The 17,564-nt window shown below is 48.9% G+C and overlaps 13 non-coding genes across 13 annotated transcripts; all 13 read left to right on the top strand.

Moving 5' to 3' along the window:
- The first annotated feature begins 198 nt into the window (after positions 1-198).
- On the top strand, positions 199-290 carry trnay-gua (transfer RNA tyrosine (anticodon GUA)). The gene is given in 2 exon segments: positions 199-235; positions 255-290. It is a non-coding gene; the product is annotated as a tRNA-Tyr (tRNA).
- Positions 291-1,621: 1,331 nt separating this feature from the next.
- trnay-gua (transfer RNA tyrosine (anticodon GUA)) lies at positions 1,622-1,713 on the top strand. The gene is given in 2 exon segments: positions 1,622-1,658; positions 1,678-1,713. It is a non-coding gene; the product is annotated as a tRNA-Tyr (tRNA).
- Positions 1,714-3,044: 1,331 nt separating this feature from the next.
- On the top strand, positions 3,045-3,136 carry trnay-gua (transfer RNA tyrosine (anticodon GUA)). The gene is given in 2 exon segments: positions 3,045-3,081; positions 3,101-3,136. It is a non-coding gene; the product is annotated as a tRNA-Tyr (tRNA).
- A 1,331-nt stretch (positions 3,137-4,467) lies between these two features.
- trnay-gua (transfer RNA tyrosine (anticodon GUA)) lies at positions 4,468-4,559 on the top strand. The gene is given in 2 exon segments: positions 4,468-4,504; positions 4,524-4,559. It is a non-coding gene; the product is annotated as a tRNA-Tyr (tRNA).
- Positions 4,560-5,890: 1,331 nt separating this feature from the next.
- trnay-gua (transfer RNA tyrosine (anticodon GUA)) lies at positions 5,891-5,982 on the top strand. The gene is given in 2 exon segments: positions 5,891-5,927; positions 5,947-5,982. It is a non-coding gene; the product is annotated as a tRNA-Tyr (tRNA).
- Positions 5,983-7,313: 1,331 nt separating this feature from the next.
- Positions 7,314-7,405, top strand: trnac-gca (transfer RNA cysteine (anticodon GCA)). Its single transcript is given in 2 exon segments — positions 7,314-7,350; positions 7,370-7,405. It is a non-coding gene; the product is annotated as a tRNA-Cys (tRNA).
- A 1,338-nt stretch (positions 7,406-8,743) lies between these two features.
- trnay-gua (transfer RNA tyrosine (anticodon GUA)) lies at positions 8,744-8,835 on the top strand. Its single transcript is given in 2 exon segments — positions 8,744-8,780; positions 8,800-8,835. It is a non-coding gene; the product is annotated as a tRNA-Tyr (tRNA).
- Positions 8,836-10,166: 1,331 nt separating this feature from the next.
- On the top strand, positions 10,167-10,258 carry trnay-gua (transfer RNA tyrosine (anticodon GUA)). Its single transcript is given in 2 exon segments — positions 10,167-10,203; positions 10,223-10,258. It is a non-coding gene; the product is annotated as a tRNA-Tyr (tRNA).
- A 1,331-nt stretch (positions 10,259-11,589) lies between these two features.
- On the top strand, positions 11,590-11,681 carry trnay-gua (transfer RNA tyrosine (anticodon GUA)). The gene is given in 2 exon segments: positions 11,590-11,626; positions 11,646-11,681. It is a non-coding gene; the product is annotated as a tRNA-Tyr (tRNA).
- Positions 11,682-13,012: 1,331 nt separating this feature from the next.
- Positions 13,013-13,104, top strand: trnay-gua (transfer RNA tyrosine (anticodon GUA)). Its single transcript is given in 2 exon segments — positions 13,013-13,049; positions 13,069-13,104. It is a non-coding gene; the product is annotated as a tRNA-Tyr (tRNA).
- A 1,331-nt stretch (positions 13,105-14,435) lies between these two features.
- trnay-gua (transfer RNA tyrosine (anticodon GUA)) lies at positions 14,436-14,527 on the top strand. The gene is given in 2 exon segments: positions 14,436-14,472; positions 14,492-14,527. It is a non-coding gene; the product is annotated as a tRNA-Tyr (tRNA).
- Positions 14,528-15,858: 1,331 nt separating this feature from the next.
- Positions 15,859-15,950, top strand: trnay-gua (transfer RNA tyrosine (anticodon GUA)). Its single transcript is given in 2 exon segments — positions 15,859-15,895; positions 15,915-15,950. It is a non-coding gene; the product is annotated as a tRNA-Tyr (tRNA).
- A 1,331-nt stretch (positions 15,951-17,281) lies between these two features.
- trnay-gua (transfer RNA tyrosine (anticodon GUA)) lies at positions 17,282-17,373 on the top strand. The gene is given in 2 exon segments: positions 17,282-17,318; positions 17,338-17,373. It is a non-coding gene; the product is annotated as a tRNA-Tyr (tRNA).
- The last annotated feature ends 191 nt before the right edge of the window (positions 17,374-17,564 follow it).

Below are 17,564 nucleotides of genomic sequence, written 5' to 3'. Positions count from 1 at the left end.
TGATAAGAAGTCAAAGCTACACTCTTGTGATTGTTAGTCACACGCGTTTTCCAGGCTGTAAAGAGTAGCTGGCGGTTGACAGTCCCACCGCGCTGCAGCATGGGCTGGTACTGAAGACGCACAGGCCACGCCACGAGTCCAGATGCGTGAACATGCTCACGGAAAACAATCATCGCACAGAAAAATCTTTGGCGCTTCCCTTCGATAGCTCAGTTGGTAGAGCGGAGGACTGTAGTGGAATACTCAGCAAAGTCATCCTTAGGTCGCTGGTTCAATTCCGGCTCGAAGGAGCTAGTGTACTTTTGGATTAAGCAGCAATTCGCTCAAACCAGTTCTCATCACTTTATGGTGCATCATGTTGCCACGAAGGAGCAGGACACCACTTTTCTCGTCTCAAACCTGAATGCACTCTGCATCCACCTTCACACAGCTGTTATGCTTGAGCATTTGTGTCTGCTCACCAGCACAGAGTTTTTTTAAATTTCAAAATTTGCATATAAAAATTTGTACAGTCCATTCAAAAGCAGTTCAGTACATTGAGCTGCGGTCAGCAATCCCATACACTACATTTGGGTGCTGACGGCAGTTCCGTTCGATACATTTCCTTGCTTTTCAGTTCAAGTACAATTCGGTACAATATGGGATACATTGTAGTACATTCAACAAACTGCAGAGCAGCAACACTTCAAAGCACTCAGCACTCCCTTTCAGGCAAAACAAGTTGGCTATCAGTCAGACAGCGCTGTCGCCTGCTCCCTCACACACAGGGCGGCCGCTACTTTCCGGTCACCTCACTTCCCTTCCACGGTCTCGTGCTCTTCTCGGCTTCTTTCTTCGTTACTGTGGCTTCGCGTCCTGCTGTTGCTCGCTCGCTGCTGCTCCGCAATGTCGATTGGATAAAAGGAGTGGGCCAGTTCTCTGATGGTCGTGGAGCAGCTTGGAGACGAGTGCGAAAAGGCAACTGAGAAGCAAATGAGGGAAACCTGCAAGAAGCTACTGGGGAATTAGCTCAAATGGAAGTGCGCTCACATAGCATGTGAGAGGTAGGGGGATCGATGCCTGCATTCTCCACTCTGCTTTTGGCTCAGAGCAATTCTCCAGAAAGAAATGTGGTCTCACGTGTCACTGAGTTCACGCCAGATGGGTCAAAGCACAGCAAACCTTTTTCTGCCATGTCATAAGCAAGACGTCTTGATTTTTGCAAAGATGGATATATGAGGCGAGAGAAGCCAAAAGAACGACTTGCGAGCATTGATTGCTTTTCTGAGCATTTGACTCAGGACCTTCGATTGAGCAGACTGATATGCTGCCTGCTGCGCGAAGAAGGCACTTGCCATGCAAGCGGCCAGGCAGCACGACCAAGTCGGGCAGCTTGCAAGGTCTTTAAATTCAGAATGCGCAGCTTGCAAAAAATCTGCGAGCCTGATAAGAAGTCAAAGCTACACTCTTGTGATTGTTAGTCACACGCGTTTTCCAGGCTGTAAAGAGTAGCTGGCGGTTGACAGTCCCACCGTGCTGCAGCATGGGCTGGTACTGAAGACGCACAGGCCACGCCACGAGTCCAGATGCGTGAACATGCTCACGGAAAACAATCATCGCACAGAAAAATCTTTGGCGCTTCCCTTCGATAGCTCAGTTGGTAGAGCGGAGGACTGTAGTGGAATACTCAACAAAGTCATCCTTAGGTCGCTGGTTCAATTCCGGCTCGAAGGAGCTAGTGTACTTTTGGATTAAGCAGCAATTCGCTCAAACCAGTTCTCATCACTTTATGGTGCATCATGTTGCCACGAAGGAGCAGGACACCACTTTTCTCGTCTCAAACCTGAATGCACTCTGCATCCACCTTCACACAGCTGTTATGCTTGAGCATTTGTGTCTGCTCACCAGCACAGAGTTTTTTTAAATTTCAAAATTTGCATATAAAAATTTGTACAGTCCATTCAAAAGCAGTTCAGTACATTTAGCTGCGGTCAGCAATCCCATACACTACATTTGGGTGCTGACGGCAGTTCCGTTCGATACATTTCCTTGCTTTTCAGTTCAAGTACAATTCGGTACAATATGGGATACATTGTAGTACATTCAACAAACTGCAGAGCAGCAACACTTCAAAGCACTCAGCACTCCCTTTCAGGCAAAACAAGTTGGCCATCAGTCAGACAGCGCTGTCGCCTGCTCCCTCACACACAGGGCGGCCGCTACTTTCCGGTCACCTCGCTTCCCTTCCACGGTCTCGTGCTCTTCTCGGCTTCTTTCTTCGTTACTGTGGCTTCGCGTCCTGCTGTTGCTCGCTCGCTGCTGCTCCGCAATGTCGATTGGATACAAGGAGTGGGCCAGTTCTCTGATGGTCGTGGAGCAGCTTGGAGACGAGTGCGAAAAGGCGACTGAGAAGCAAATGAGGGAAACCTGCAACAAGCTACTGGGGAATTAGCCCAAATGGTAGAGCGCTCGCTTAGCATGTGAGAGGTAGGGGGATCGATGCCTGCATTCTCCACTCTGCTTTTGGCTCAGAGCAATTCTCCAGAAAGAAATGTGGTCTCACGTGTCACTGAGTTCACGCCAGATGGGTCAAAGCACAGCAAACCTTTTTCTGCCATGTCATAAGCAAGACGTCTTGATTTTTGCAAAGATGGATATATGAGGCGAGAGAAGCCAAAAGAACGACTTGCGAGCATTGATTGCTTTTCTGAGCATTTGACTCAGGACCTTCGATTGAGCAGACTGATATGCTGCCTGCTGCGCGAAGAAGGCACTTGCCATGCAAGCGGCCAGGCAGCACGACCAAGTCGGGCAGCTTGCAAGGTCTTTAAATTCAGAATGCGCATCTTGCAAAAAATCTGCGAGCCTGATAAGAAGTCAAAGCTACACTCTTGTGATTGTTAGTCACACGCGTTTTCCAGGCTGTAAAGAGTCGCTGGCGGTTCACAGTCCCACCGCGCTGCAGCATGGGCTGGTACTGAAGACGCACAGGCCACGCCACGAGTCCAGATGCGTCAACATGCTCACGGAAAACAATCATCGCACAGAAAAATCTTTGGTGCTTCCCTTCGATAGCTCAGTTAGTAGAGCGGAGGACTGTAGTGGAATACTCAGCAAAGTCATCCTTCGGTCGCTGGTTCAATTCTGGCTCGAAGGAGCTAGTGTACTTTTGGATTAAGCAGCAATTCGCTCAAACCAGTTCTCATCACTTTATGGTGCATCATGTTGCCACGAAGGAGCAGGACACCACTTTTCTCGTCTCAAACCTGAAAGCATTCTGCATCCACCTTCACACAGCTGTTATGCTTGAGCATTTGTGTCTGCTCACCAGCACAGAGTTTTTTTAAATTTCAAAATTTGCATATAAAAATTTGTACAGTCCATTCAAAAGCAGTTCAGTACATTGAGCTGCGGTCAGCAATCCCATACACTACATTTGGGTGCTGACGGCAGTTCCGTTCGATACATTTCCTTGCTTTTCAGTTCAAGTACAATTCGGTACAATATGGGATACATTGTAGTACATTCAACAAACTGCAGAGCAGCAACACTTCAAAGCACTCAGCACTCCCTTTCAGGCAAAACAAGTTGGCTATCAGTCAGACAGCGCTGTCGCCTGCTCCCTCACACACAGGGCGGCCGCTACTTTCCGGTCACCTCACTTCCCTTCCACGGTCTCGTGCTCTTCTCGGCTTCTTTCTTCGTTACTGTGGCTTCGCGTCCTGCTGTTGCTCGCTCGCTGCTGCTCCGCAATGTCGATTGGATACAAGGAGTGGGCCAGTTCTCTGATGGTCGTGGAGCAGCTTGGAGACGAGTGCAAAAAGGCAACTGAGAAGCAAATGAGGGAAACCTGCAAGAAGCTACTGGGGAATTAGCTCAAATGGTAGAGCGCTCGCATAGCATGTGAGAGGTAGGGGGATCGATGCCTGCATTCTCCACTCTGCTTTTGGCTCAGAGCAATTCTCCAGAAAGAAATGTGGTCTCACGTGTCACTGAGTTCACGCCAGATGGGTCAAAGCACAGCAAACCTTTTTCTGCCATGTCATAAGCAAGACGTCTTGATTTTTGCAAAGATGGATATATGAGGCGAGAGAAGCCAAAAGAACGACTTGCGAGCATTGATTGCTTTTCTGAGCATTTGACTCAGGACCTTCGATTGAGCAGACTGATATGCTGCCTGCTGCGCGAAGAAGGCACTTGCCATGCAAGCGGCCAGGCAGCACGACCAAGTCGGGCAGCTTGCAAGGTCTTTAAATTCAGAATGCGCAGCTTGCAAAAAATCTGCGAGCCTGATAAGAAGTCAAAGCTACACTCTTGTGATTGTTAGTCACACGCGTTTTCCAGGCTGTAAAGAGTAGCTGGCGGTTGACAGTCCCACCGCGCTGCAGCATGGGCTGGTACTGAAGACGCACAGGCCACGCCACGAGTCCAGATGCGTGAACATGCTCACGGAAAACAATCATCGCACAGAAAAATCTTTGGCGCTTCCCTTCGATAGCTCAGTTGGTAGAGCGGAGGACTGTAGTGGAATACTCAGCAAAGTCATCCTTAGGTCGCTGGTTCAATTCCGGCTCGAAGGAGCTAGTGTACTTTTGGATTAAGCAGCAATTCGCTCAAACCAGTTCTCATCACTTTATGGTGCATCATGTTGCCACGAAGGAGCAGGACACCACTTTTCTCGTCTCAAACCTGAATGCACTCTGCATCCACCTTCACACAGCTGTTATGCTTGAGCATTTGTGTCTGCTCACCAGCACAGAGTTTTTTTAAATTTCAAAATTTGCATATAAAAATTTGTACAGTCCATTCAAAAGCAGTTCAGTACATTGAGCTGCGGTCAGCAATCCCATACACTACATTTGGGTGCTGACGGCAGTTCCGTTCGATACATTTCCTTGCTTTTCAGTTCAAGTACAATTCGGTACAATATGGGATACATTGTAGTACATTCAACAAACTGCAGAGCAGCAACACTTCAAAGCACTCAGCACTCCCTTTCAGGCAAAACAAGTTGGCTATCAGTCAGACAGCGCTGTCGCCTGCTCCCTCACACACAGGGCGGCCGCTACTTTCCGGTCACCTCGCTTCCCTTCCACGGTCTCGTGCTCTTCTCGGCTTCTTTCTTCGTTACTGTGGCTTCGCGTCCTGCTGTTGCTCGCTCACTGCTGCTCTGCAATGTCGATTGGATACAAGGAGTGGGCCAGTTCTCTGATGGTCGTGGAGCAGCTTGGAGACGAGTGCGAAAAGGCAACTGAGAAGCAAATGAGGGAAACCTGCAAGAAGCTACTGGGGAATTAGCTCAAATGGAAGTGCGCTCACATAGCATGTGAGAGGTAGGGGGATCGATGCCTGCATTCACCACTCTGCTTTTGGCTCAGAGCAATTCTCCAGAAAGAAATGTGGTCTCACGTGTCACTGAGTTCACGCCAGATGGGTCAAAGCACAGCAAACCTTTTTCTGCCATGTCATAAGCAAGACGTCTTGATTTTTGCAAAGATGGATATATGAGGCGAGAGAAGCCAAAAGAACGACTTGCGAGCATTGATTGCTTTTCTGAGCATTTGACTCAGGACCTTCGATTGAGCAGACTGATATGCTGCCTGCTGCGCGAAGAAGGCACTTGCCATGCAAGCGGCCAGGCAGCACGACCAAGTCGGGCAGCTTGCAAGGTCTTTAAATTCAGAATGCGCAGCTTGCAAAAAATCTGCGAGCCTGATAAGAAGTCAAAGCTACACTCTTGTGATTGTTAGTCACACGCGTTTTCCAGGCTGTAAAGAGTAGCTGGCGGTTGACAGTCCCACCGTGCTGCAGCATGGGCTGGTACTGAAGACGCACAGGCCACGCCACGAGTCCAGATGCGTGAACATGCTCACGGAAAACAATCATCGCACAGAAAAATCTTTGGCGCTTCCCTTCGATAGCTCAGTTGGTAGAGCGGAGGACTGTAGTGGAATACTCAGCAAAGTCATCCTTAGGTCGCTGGTTCAATTCCGGCTCGAAGGAGCTAGTGTACTTTTGGATTAAGCAGCAATTCGCTCAAACCAGTTCTCATCACTTTATGATGCATCATGTTGCCACGAAGGAGCAGGACACCACTTTTCTCGTCTCAAACCTGAATGCACTCTGCATCCACCTTCACACAGCTGTTATGCTTGAGCATTTGTGTCTGCTCACCAGCACAGAGTTTTTTTAAATTTCAAAATTTGCATATAAAAATTTGTACAGTCCATTCAAAAGCAGTTCAGTACATTTAGCTGCGGTCAGCAATCCCATACACTACATTTGGGTGCTGACGGCAGTTCCGTTCGATACATTTCCTTGCTTTTCAGTTCAAGTACAATTCGGTACAATATGGGATACATTGTAGTACATTCAACAAACTGCAGAGCAGCAACACTTCAAAGCACTCAGCACTCCCTTTCAGGCAAAACAAGTTGGCCATCAGTCAGACAGCGCTGTCGCCTGCTCCCTTACACACAGGGCGGCCGCTACTTTCCGGTCACCTCGCTTCCCTTCCACGGTCTCGTGCTCTTCTCGGCTTCTTTCTTCGTTACTGTGGCTTCGCGTCCTGCTGTTGCTCGCTCGCTGCTGCTCCGCAATGTCGATTGGATACAAGGAGTGGGCCAGTTCTCTGATGGTCGTGGAGCAGCTTGGAGACGAGTGCGAAAAGGCGACTGAGAAGCAAATGAGGGAAACCTGCAAGAAGCTACTGGGGAATTAGCCCAAATGGTAGAGCGCTCGCTTAGCATGTGAGAGGTAGGGGGATCGATGCCTGCATTCTCCACTCTGCTTTTGGCTCAGAGCAATTCTCCAGAAAGAAATGTGGTCTCATGTGTCACTGAGTTCACGCCAGATGGGTCAAAGCACAGCAAACCTTTTTCTGCCATGTCATAAGCAAGACGTCTTGATTTTTGCAAAGATGGATATATGAGGCGAGAGAAGCCAAAAGAACGACTTGCGAGCATTGATTGCTTTTCTGAGCATTTGACTCAGGACCTTCGATTGAGCAGACTGATATGCTGCCTGCTGCGCGAAGAAGGCACTTGCCATGCAAGCGGCCAGGCAGCACGACCAAGTCGGGCAGCTTGCAAGGTCTTTAAATTCAGAATGCGCAGCTTGCAAAAAATCTGCGAGCCTGATAAGAAGTCAAAGCTACACTCTTGTGATTGTTAGTCACACGCGTTTTCCAGGCTGTAAAGAGTCGCTGGCGGTTCACAGTCCCACCGCGCTGCAGCATGGGCTGGTACTGAAGACGCACAGGCCACGCCACGAGTCCAGATGCGTCAACATGCTCACGGAAAACAATCATCGCACAGAAAAATCTTTGGCGCTTCCCTTCGATAGCTCAGTTGGTAGAGCGGAGGACTGCAGTGGAATACTCAGCAAAGTCATCCTTCGGTCGCTGGTTCAATTCTGGCTCGAAGGAGCTAGTGTACTTTTGGATTAAGCAGCAATTCGCTCAAATCAGTTCTCATCACTTTATGGTGCATCATGTTGCCACGAAGGAGCAGGACACCACTTTTCTCGTCTCAAACCTGAATGCACTCTGCATCCACCTTCACACAGCTGTTATGCTTGAGCATTTGTGTCTGCTCACCAGCACAGAGTTTTTTTAAATTTCAAAATGTGCATATAAAAATTTGTACAGTCCATTCAAAAGCAGTTCAGTACATTTAGCTGCGGTCAGCAATCCCATACACTACATTTGGGTGCTGACGGCAGTTCCGTTCGATACATTTCCTTGCTTTTCAGTTCAAGTACAATTCGGTACAATGTGGGATACATTGTAGTACATTCAACAAACTGCAGAGCAGCAACACTTCAAAGCACTCAGCACTCAGCACTCCCTTTCAGGCAAAACAAGTTGGCTATCAGTCAGACAGCGCTGTCGCCTGCTCCCTCACACACAGGGCGGCCGCTACTTTCCGGTCACCTCGCTTCCCTTCCACGGTCTCGTGCTCTTCTCGGCTTCTTTCTTCGTTACTGTGGCTTCGCGTCCTGCTGTTGCTCGCTCGCTGCTGCTCCGCAATGTCGATTGGATACAAGGAGTGGGCCAGTTCTCTGATGGTCGTGGAGCAGCTTGGAGACGAGTGCGAAAAGGCGACTGAGAAGCAAATGAGGGAAACCTGCAAGAAGCTACTGGGGAATTAGCTCAAATGGTAGAGCGCTCGCTTAGCATGTGAGAGGTAGGGGGATCGATGCCTGCATTCTCCACTCTGCTTTTGGCTCAGAGCAATTCTCCAGAAAGAAATGTGGTCTCACGTGTCACTGAGTTCACGCCAGATGGGTCAAAGCACAGCAAACCTTTTTCTGCCATGTCATAAGCAAGACGTCTTGATTTTTGCAAAGATGGATATATGAGGCGAGAGAAGCCAAAAGAACGACTTGCGAGCATTGATTGCTTTTCTGAGCATTTGACTCAGGACCTTCGATTGAGCAGACTGATATGCTGCCTGCTGCGCGAAGAAGGCACTTGCCATGCAAGCGGCCAGGCAGCACGACCAAGTCGGGCAGCTTGCAAGGTCTTTAAATTCAGAATGCGCAGCTTGCAAAAAATCTGCGAGCCTGATAAGAAGTCAAAGCTACACTCTTGTGATTGTTAGTCACACGCGTTTTCCAGGCTGTAAAGAGTAGCTGGCGGTTGACAGTCCCACCGCGCTGCAGCATGGGCTGGTACTGAAGACGCACAGGCCACGCCATGATTCCAGATGCGTCAACATGCTCACGGAAAACAATCATCGCACAGAAAAATCTTTGGCGCATCCCTTCGATAGCTCAGTTGGTAGAGCGGAGGACTGTAGTGGAATACTCAGCAAAGTCATCCTTAGGTCGCTGGTTCAATTCCGGCTCGAAGGAGCTAGTGTACTTTTGGATTAAGCAGCAATTCGCTCAAACCAGTTCTCATCACTTTATGGTGCATCATGTTGCCACGAAGGAGCAGGACACCACTTTTCTCGTCTCAAACCTGAATGCACTCTGCATCCACCTTCACACAACTGTTATGCTTGAGCATTTGTGTCTGCTCACCAGCACAGAGTTTTTTTAAATTTCAAAATTTGCATATAAAAATTTGTACAGTCCATTCAAAAGCAGTTCAGTACATTTAGCTGCGGTCAGCAATCCCATACACTACATTTGGGTGCTGACGGCAGTTCCGTTCGATACATTTCCTTGCTTTTCAGTTCAAGTACAATTCGGTACAATATGGGTTACATCGTAGTACATTCAACAAACTGCAGAGCAGCAACACTTCAAAGCACTCAGCACTCCCTTTCAGGCGAAACAAGTTGGCTATCAGTCAGACAGCGCTGTCGCCTGCTCCCTCACACACAGGGCGGCCGCTACTTTCCGGTCACCTCGCTTCCCTTCCACGGTCTCGTGCTCTTCTCGGCTTCTTTCTTCGTTACTGTGGCTTCGCGTCCTGCTGTTGCTCGCTCGCTGCTGCTCCGCAATGTCGATTGGATACAAGGAGTGGGCCAGTTCTCTGATGGTCGTGGAGCAGCTTGGAGACGAGTGCGAAAAGGCAACTGAGAAGCAAATGAGGGAAACCTGCAAAAAGGTACTGGGGAATTAGCTCAAATGGTAGAGCGCTCGCTTAGCATGTGAGAGGTAGGGGGACCGATACCTGCATTCTCCACTCTGCTTTTGGCTCAGAGCAATTCTCCAGAAAGAAATGTGGTCTCACGTGTCACCGAGTTCACGCCAGATGGGTCAAAGCACAGCAAACCTTTTTCTGCCATGTCATAAGCAAGACGTCTTGATTTTTGCAAAGATGGATATATGAGGCGAGAGAAGCCAAAAGAACGACTTGCGAGCATTGATTGCTTTTCTGAGCATTTGACTCAGGACCTTCGATTGAGCAGACTGATATGCTGCCTGCTGCGCGAAGAAGGCACTTGCCATGCAAGCGGCCAGGCAGCACGACCAAGTCGGGCAGCTTGCAAGGTCTTTAAATTCAGAATGCGTAGCTTGCAAAAAATCTGCGAGCCTGATAAGAAGTCAAAGCTACACTCTTGTGATTGTTAGTCACACGCGTTTTCCAGGCTGTAAAGAGTAGCTGGCGGTTGACAGTCCCACCGCGCTGCAGCATGGGCTGGTACTGAAGACGCACAGGCCACGCCACGAGTCCAGATGCGTCAACATGCTCACGGAAAACAATCATCGCACAGAAAAATCTTTGGTGCTTCCCTTCGATAGCTCAGTTGGTAGAGCGGAGGACTGTAGTGGAATACTCAGCAAAGTCATCCTTCGGTCGCTGGTTCAATTCTGGCTCGAAGGAGCTAGTGTACTTTTGGATTAAGCAGCAATTCGCTCAAACCAGTTCTCATCACTTTATGGTGCATCATGTTGCCACGAAGGAGCAGGACACCACTTTTCTCGTCTCAAACCTAAATGCACTCTGCATCCACCTACACACAGCTGTTATGCTTGAGCATTTGTGTCTGCTCACCAGCGCAGAGTTTTTTTAAATTTCAAAATTTGCATATAAAAATTTGTACAGTCCATTCAAAAGCAGTTCAGTACATTGAGCTGCGGTCAGCAATCCCATACACTACATTTGGGTGCTGACGGCAGTTCCGTTCGATACATTTCCTTGCTTTTCAGTTCAAGTACAATTCGGTACAATATGGGATACATTGTAGTACATTCAACAAACTGCAGAGCAGCAACACTTCAAAGCACTCAGCACTCCCTTTCAGGCAAAACAAGTTGGCTATCAGTCAGACAGCGCTGTCGCCTGCTCCCTCACACACAGGGCGGCCGCTACTTTCCGGTCACCTCGCTTCCCTTCCACGGTCTCGTGCTCTTCTCGGCTTCTTTCTTCATTACTGTGGCTTCGCGTCCTGCTGTTGCTCGCTCGCTGCTGCTCCGCAATGTCGATTGGATACAAGGAGTGGGCCAGTTCTCTGATGGTCGTGGAGCAGCTTGGAGACGAGTGCGAAAAGGCGACTGAGAAGCAAATGAGGGAAACCTGCAAGAAGCTACTGGGGAATTAGCTCAAATGGTAGAGCGCTCGCTTAGCATGTGAGAGGTAGGGGGATCGATGCCTGCATTCTCCACTCTGCTTTTGGCTCAGAGCAATTCTCCAGAAAGAAATGTGGTCTCACGTGTCACTGAGTTCACGCCAGATGGGTCAAAGTACAGCAAACCTTTTTCTGCCATGTCATAAGCAAGACGTCTTGATTTTTGCAAAGATGGATATATGAGGCGAGAGAAGCCAAAAGAACGACTTGCGAGCATTGATTGCTTTTCTGAGCATTTGACTCAGGACCTTCGATTGAGCAGACTGATATGCTGCCTGCTGCGCGAAGAAGGCACTTGCCATGCAAGCGGCCAGGCAGCACGACCAAGTCGGGCAGCTTGCAAGGTCTTTAAATTCAGAATGCGCAGCTTGCAAAAAATCTGCGAGCCTGATAAGAAGTCAAAGCTACACTCTTGTGATTGTTAGTCACACGCGTTTTCCAGGCTGTAAAGAGTAGCTGGCGGTTGACAGTCCCACCGCGCTGCAGCATGGGCTGGTACTGAAGACGCACAGGCCACGCCACGAGTCCAGATGCGTCAACATGCTCACGGAAAACAATCATCGCACAGAAAAATCTTTGGTGCTTCCCTTCGATAGCTCAGTTGGTAGAGCGGAGGGCTGTAGTGGAATACTCAGCAAAGTCATCCTTCGGTCGCTGGTTCAATTCTGGCTCGAAGGAGCTAGTGTACTTTTGGATTAAGCAGCAATTCGCTCAAACCAGTTCTCATCACTTTATGGTGCATCATGTTGCCACGAAGGAGCAGGACACCACTTTTCTCGTCTCAAACCTGAAAGCATTCTGCATCCACCTTCACACAGCTGTTATGCTTGAGCATTTGTGTCTGCTCACCAGCACAGAGTTTTTTTAAATTTCAAAATTTGCATATAAAAATTTGTACAGTCCATTCAAAAGCAGTTCAGCACATTTAGCTGCGGTCAGCAATCCCATACACTACATTTGGGTGCTGACGGCAGTTCCGTTCGATACATTTCCTTGCTTTTCAGTTCAAGTACAATTCGGTACAATATGGGATACATTGTAGTACATTCAACAAACTGCAGAGCAGCAACACTTCAAAGCACTCAGCACTCCCTTTCAGGCAAAACAAGTTGGCTATCAGTCAGACAGCGCTGTCGCCTGCTCCCTCACACACAGGGCGGCCGCTACTTTCCGGTCACCTCGCTTCCCTTCCACGGTCTCGTGCTCTTCTCGGCTTCTTTCTTCGTTACTGTGGCTTCGCGTCCTGCTGTTGCTCGCTCGCTGCTGCTCCGCAATGTCGATTGGATACAAGGAGTGGGCCAGTTCTCTGATGGTCGTGGAGCAGCTTGGAGACGAGTGCGAAAAGGCAACTGAGAAGCAAATGAGGGAAACCTGCAAGAAGCTACTGGGGAATTAGCTCAAATGGTAGAGCGCTCGCATAGCATGTGAGAGGTAGGGGGATCGATGCCTGCATTCTCCACTCTGCTTTTGGCTCAGAGCAATTCTCCAGAAAGAAATGTGGTCTCACGTGTCACTGAGTTCACGCCAGATGGGTCAAAGCACAGCAAACCTTTTTCTGCCATGTCATAAGCAAGACGTCTTGATTTTTGCAAAGATGGATATATGAGGCGAGAGAAGCCAAAAGAACGACTTGCGAGCATTGATTGCTTTTCTGAGCATTTGACTCAGGACCTTCGATTGAGCAGACTGATATGCTGCCTGCTGCGCGAAGAAGGCACTTGCCATGCAAGCGGCCAGGCAGCACGACCAAGTCGGGCAGCTTGCAAGGTCTTTAAATTCAGAATGCGCAGCTTGCAAAAAATCTGCAAGCCTGATAAGAAGTCAAAGCTACACTCTTGTGATTGTTAGTCACACGCGTTTTCCAGGCTGTAAAGAGTAGCTGGCGGTTGACAGTCCCACCGCGCTGCAGCATGGGCTGGTACTGAAGACGCACAGGCCACGCCACGAGTCCAGATGCGTCAACATGCTCACGGAAAACAATCATCGCACAGAAAAATCTTTGGTGCTTCCCTTCGATAGCTCAGTTGGTAGAGCGGAGGACTGTAGTGGAATACTCAGCAAAGTCATCCTTCGGTCGCTGGTTCAATTCTGGCTCGAAGGAGCTAGTGTACTTTTGGATTAAGCAGCAATTCGCTCAAACCAGTTCTCATCACTTTATGGTGCATCATGTTGCCACGAAGGAGCAGGACACCACTTTTCTCGTCTCAAACCTGAAAGCATTCTGCATCCACCTTCACACAGCTGTTATGCTTGAGCATTTGTGTCTGCTCACCAGCACAGAGTTTTTTTAAATTTCAAAATTTGCATATAAAAATTTGTACAGTCCATTCAAAAGCAGTTCAGCACATTTAGCTGCGGTCAGCAATCCCATACACTACATTTGGGTGCTGACGGCAGTTCCGTTCGATACATTTCCTTGCTTTTCAGTTCAAGTACAATTCGGTACAATATGGGATACATTGTAGTACATTCAACAAACTGCAGAGCAGCAACACTTCAAAGCACTCAGCACTCCCTTTCAGGCAAAACAAGTTGGCTATCAGTCAGACAGCGCTGTCGCCTGCTCCCTCACACACAGGGCGGCCGCTACTTTCCGGTCACCTCGCTTCCCTTCCACGGTCTCGTGCTCTTCTCGGCTTCTTTCTTCGTTACTGTGGCTTCGCGTCCTGCTGTTGCTCGCTCGCTGCTGCTCCGCAATGTCGATTGGATACAAGGAGTGGGCCAGTTCTCTGATGGTCGTGGAGCAGCTTGGAGACGAGTGCGAAAAGGCAACTGAGAAGCAAATGAGGGAAACCTGCAAGAAGGTACTGGGGAATTAGCTCAAATGGTAGAGCGCTCGCTTAGCATGTGAGAGGTAGGGGGGTCGATGCCTGCATTCTCCACTCTGCTTTTGGCTCAGAGCAATTCTCCAGAAAGAAATGTGGTCTCACGTGTCACTGAGTTCACGCCAGATGGGTCAAAGCACAGCAAACCTTTTTCTGCCATGTCATAAGCAAGACGTCTTGATTTTTGCAAAGATGGATATATGAGGCGAGAGAAGCCAAAAGAACGACTTGCGAGCATTGATTGCTTTTCTGAGCATTTGACTCAGGACCTTCGATTGAGCAGACTGATATGCTGCCTGCTGCGCGAAGAAGGCACTTGCCATGCAAGCGGCCAGGCAGCACGACCAAGTCGGGCAGCTTGCAAGGTCTTTAAATTCAGAATGCGCAGCTTGCAAAAAGTCTGCGAGCCTGATAAGAAGTCAAAGCTACACTCTTGTGATTGTTAGTCACACGCGTTTTCCAGGCTGTAAAGAGTAGCTGGCGGTTGACAGTCCCACCGCGCTGCAGCATGGGCTGGTACTGAAGACGCACAGGCCACGCCACGAGTCCAGATGCGTCAACATGCTCACGGAAAACAATCATCGCACAGAAAAATCTTTGGTGCTTCCCTTCGATAGCTCAGTTGGTAGAGCGGAGGACTGTAGTGGAATACTCAGCAAAGTCATCCTTCGGTCGCTGGTTCAATTCTGGCTCGAAGGAGCTAGTGTACTTTTGGATTAAGCAGCAATTCGCTCAAACCAGTTCTCATCACTTTATGGTGCATCATGTTGCCACGAAGGAGCAGGACACCACTTTTCTCGTCTCAAACCTGAAAGCATTCTGCATCCACCTTCACACAGCTGTTATGCTTGAGCATTTGTGTCTGCTCACCAGCACAGAGTTTTTTTAAATTTCAAAATTTGCATATAAAAATTTGTACAGTCCATTCAAAAGCAGTTCAGTACATTGAGCTGCGGTCAGCAATCCCATACACTACATTTGGGTGCTGACGGCAGTTCCGTTCGATACATTTCCTTGCTTTTCAGTTCAAGTACAATTCGGTACAATATGGGATACATTGTAGTACATTCAACAAACTGCAGAGCAGCAACACTTCAAAGCACTCAGCACTCCCTTTCAGGCAAAACAAGTTGGCTATCAGTCAGACAGCGCTGTCGCCTGCTCCCTCACACACAGGGCGGCCGCTACTTTCCGGTCACCTCGCTTCCCTTCCACGGTCTCGTGCTCTTCTCGGCTTCTTTCTTCGTTACTGTGGCTTCGCGTCCTGCTGTTGCTCGCTCGCTGCTGCTCCGCAATGTCGATTGGATACAAGGAGTGGGCCAGTTCTCTGATGGTCGTGGAGCAGCTTGGAGACGAGTGCGAAAAGGCAACTGAGAAGCAAATGAGGGAAACCTGCAAGAAGGTACTGGGGAATTAGCTCAAATGGTAGAGCGCTCGCTTAGCATGTGAGAGGTAGGGGGGTCGATGCCTGTATTCTCCACTCTGCTTTTGGCTCAGAGCAATTCTCCAGAAAGAAATGTGGTCTCACGTGTCACTGAGTTCACGCCAGATGGGTCAAAGCACAGCAAACCTTTTTCTGCCATGTCATAAGCAAGACGTCTTGATTTTTGCAAAGATGGATATATGAGGCGAGAGAAGCCAAAAGAACGACTTGCGAGCATTGATTGCTTTTCTGAGCATTTGACTCAGGACCTTCGATTGAGCAGACTGATATGCTGCCTGCTGCGCGAAGAAGGCACTTGCCATGCAAGCGGCCAGGCAGCACGACCAAGTCGGGCAGCTTGCAAGGTCTTTAAATTCAGAATGCGCAGCTTGCAAAAAGTCTGCGAGCCTGATAAGAAGTCAAAGCTACACTCTTGTGATTGTTAGTCACACGCGTTTTCCAGGCTGTAAAGAGTAGCTGGCGGTTGACAGTCCCACCGCGCTGCAGCATGGGCTGGTACTGAAGACGCACAGGCCATGCCACGAGTCCAGATGCGTCAACATGCTCACGGAAAACAATCATCGCACAGAAAAATCTTTGGCGCTTCCCTTCGATAGCTCAGTTGGTCGAGCGGAGGACTGTAGTGGAATACTCAGCAAAGTCATCCTTCGGTCGCTGGTTCAATTCTGGCTCGAAGGAGCTAGTGTACTTTTGGATTAAGCAGCAATTCGCTCAAACCAGTTCTCATCACTTTATGGTGCATCATGTTGCCACGAAGGAGCAGGACACCACTTTTCTCGTCTCAAACCTGAATGCACTCTGCATCCACCTTCACACAGCTGTTATGCTTGAGCATTTGTGTCTGCTCACCAGCACAGAGTTTTTTTAAATTTCAAAATTTGCATATAAAAATTTGTACAGTCCATTCAAAAGCAGTTCAGTACATTGAGCTGCGGTCAGCAATCCCATACACTACATTTGGGTGCTGACGGCAGTTCCGTTCGATACATTTCCTTGCTTTTCAGTTCAAGTACAATTCGGTACAATATGGGATACATTGTAGTACATTCAACAAACTGCAGAGCAGCAACACTTCAAAGCACTCAGCACTCCCTTTCAGGCAAAACAAGTTGGCTATCAGTCAGACAGCGCTGTCGCCTGCTCCCTCACACACAGGGCGGCCGCTACTTTCCGGTCACCTCGCTTCCCTTCCACGGTCTCGTGCTATTCTCGGCTTCTTTCTTCGTTACTGTGGCTTCGCGTCCTGCTGTTGCTCGCTCGCTGCTGCTCCGCAATGTCGATTGGATACAAGGAGTGGGCCAGTTCTCTGATGGTCGTGGAGCAGCTTGGAGACGAGTGCGAAAAGGCAACTGAGAAGCAAATGAGGGAAACCTGCAAGAAGGTACTGGGGAATTAGCTCAAATGGTAGAGCGCTCGCATAGCATGTGAGAGGTAGGGGGATCGATGCCTGCATTCTCCACTCTGCTTTTGGCTCAGAGCAATTCTCCAGAAAGAAATGTGGTCTCACGTGTCACTGAGTTCACGCCAGATGGGTCAAAGCACAGCAAACCTTTTTCTGCCATGTCATAAGCAAGACGTCTTGATTTTTGCAAAGATGGATATATGAGGCGAGAGAAGCCAAAAGAACGACTTGCGAGCATTGATTGCTTTTCTGAGCATTTGACTCAGGACCTTCGATTGAGCAGACTGATATGCTGCCTGCTGCGCGAAGAAGGCACTTGCCATGCAAGCGGCCAGGCAGCACGACCAAGTCGGGCAGCTTGCAAGGTCTTTAAATTCAGAATGCGCAGCTTGCAAAAAATCTGCGAGCCTGATAAGAAGTCAAAGCTACACTCTTGTGATTGTTAGTCACACGCGTTTTCCAGGCTGTAAAGAGCAGCTGGCGGTTGACAGTCCCACCGCGCTGCAGCATGGGCTGGTACTGAAGACGCACAGGCCACGCCACGAGTCCAGATGCGTCAACATGCTCACGGAAAACAATCATCGCACAGAAAAATCTTTGGCGCTTCCCTTCGATAGCTCAGTTGGTAGAGCGGAGGACTGTAGTGGAATACTCAGCAAAGTCATCCTTCGGTCGCTGGTTCAATTCTGGCTCGAAGGAGCTAGTGTACTTTTGGATTAAGCAGCAATTCGCTCAAACCAGTTCTCATCACTTTATGGTGCATCATGTTGCCACGAAGGAGCAGGACACCACTTTTCTCGTCTCAAACCTGAATGCACTCTGCATCCACCTTCACACAGCTGTTATGCTTGAGCATTTGTGTCTGCTCACCAGCACAGAGTTTTTTTAAA

The sequence above is a fragment of the Pristiophorus japonicus genome, unplaced genomic scaffold, assembly GCF_044704955.1.
Source record: "Pristiophorus japonicus isolate sPriJap1 unplaced genomic scaffold, sPriJap1.hap1 HAP1_SCAFFOLD_207, whole genome shotgun sequence".
NCBI lineage: Eukaryota > Metazoa > Chordata > Chondrichthyes > Pristiophoridae > Pristiophorus > Pristiophorus japonicus.
The sequence above is the reverse complement of the archived record's forward strand: the minus strand, read 5'-3'. Positions and strand labels throughout refer to the sequence as shown.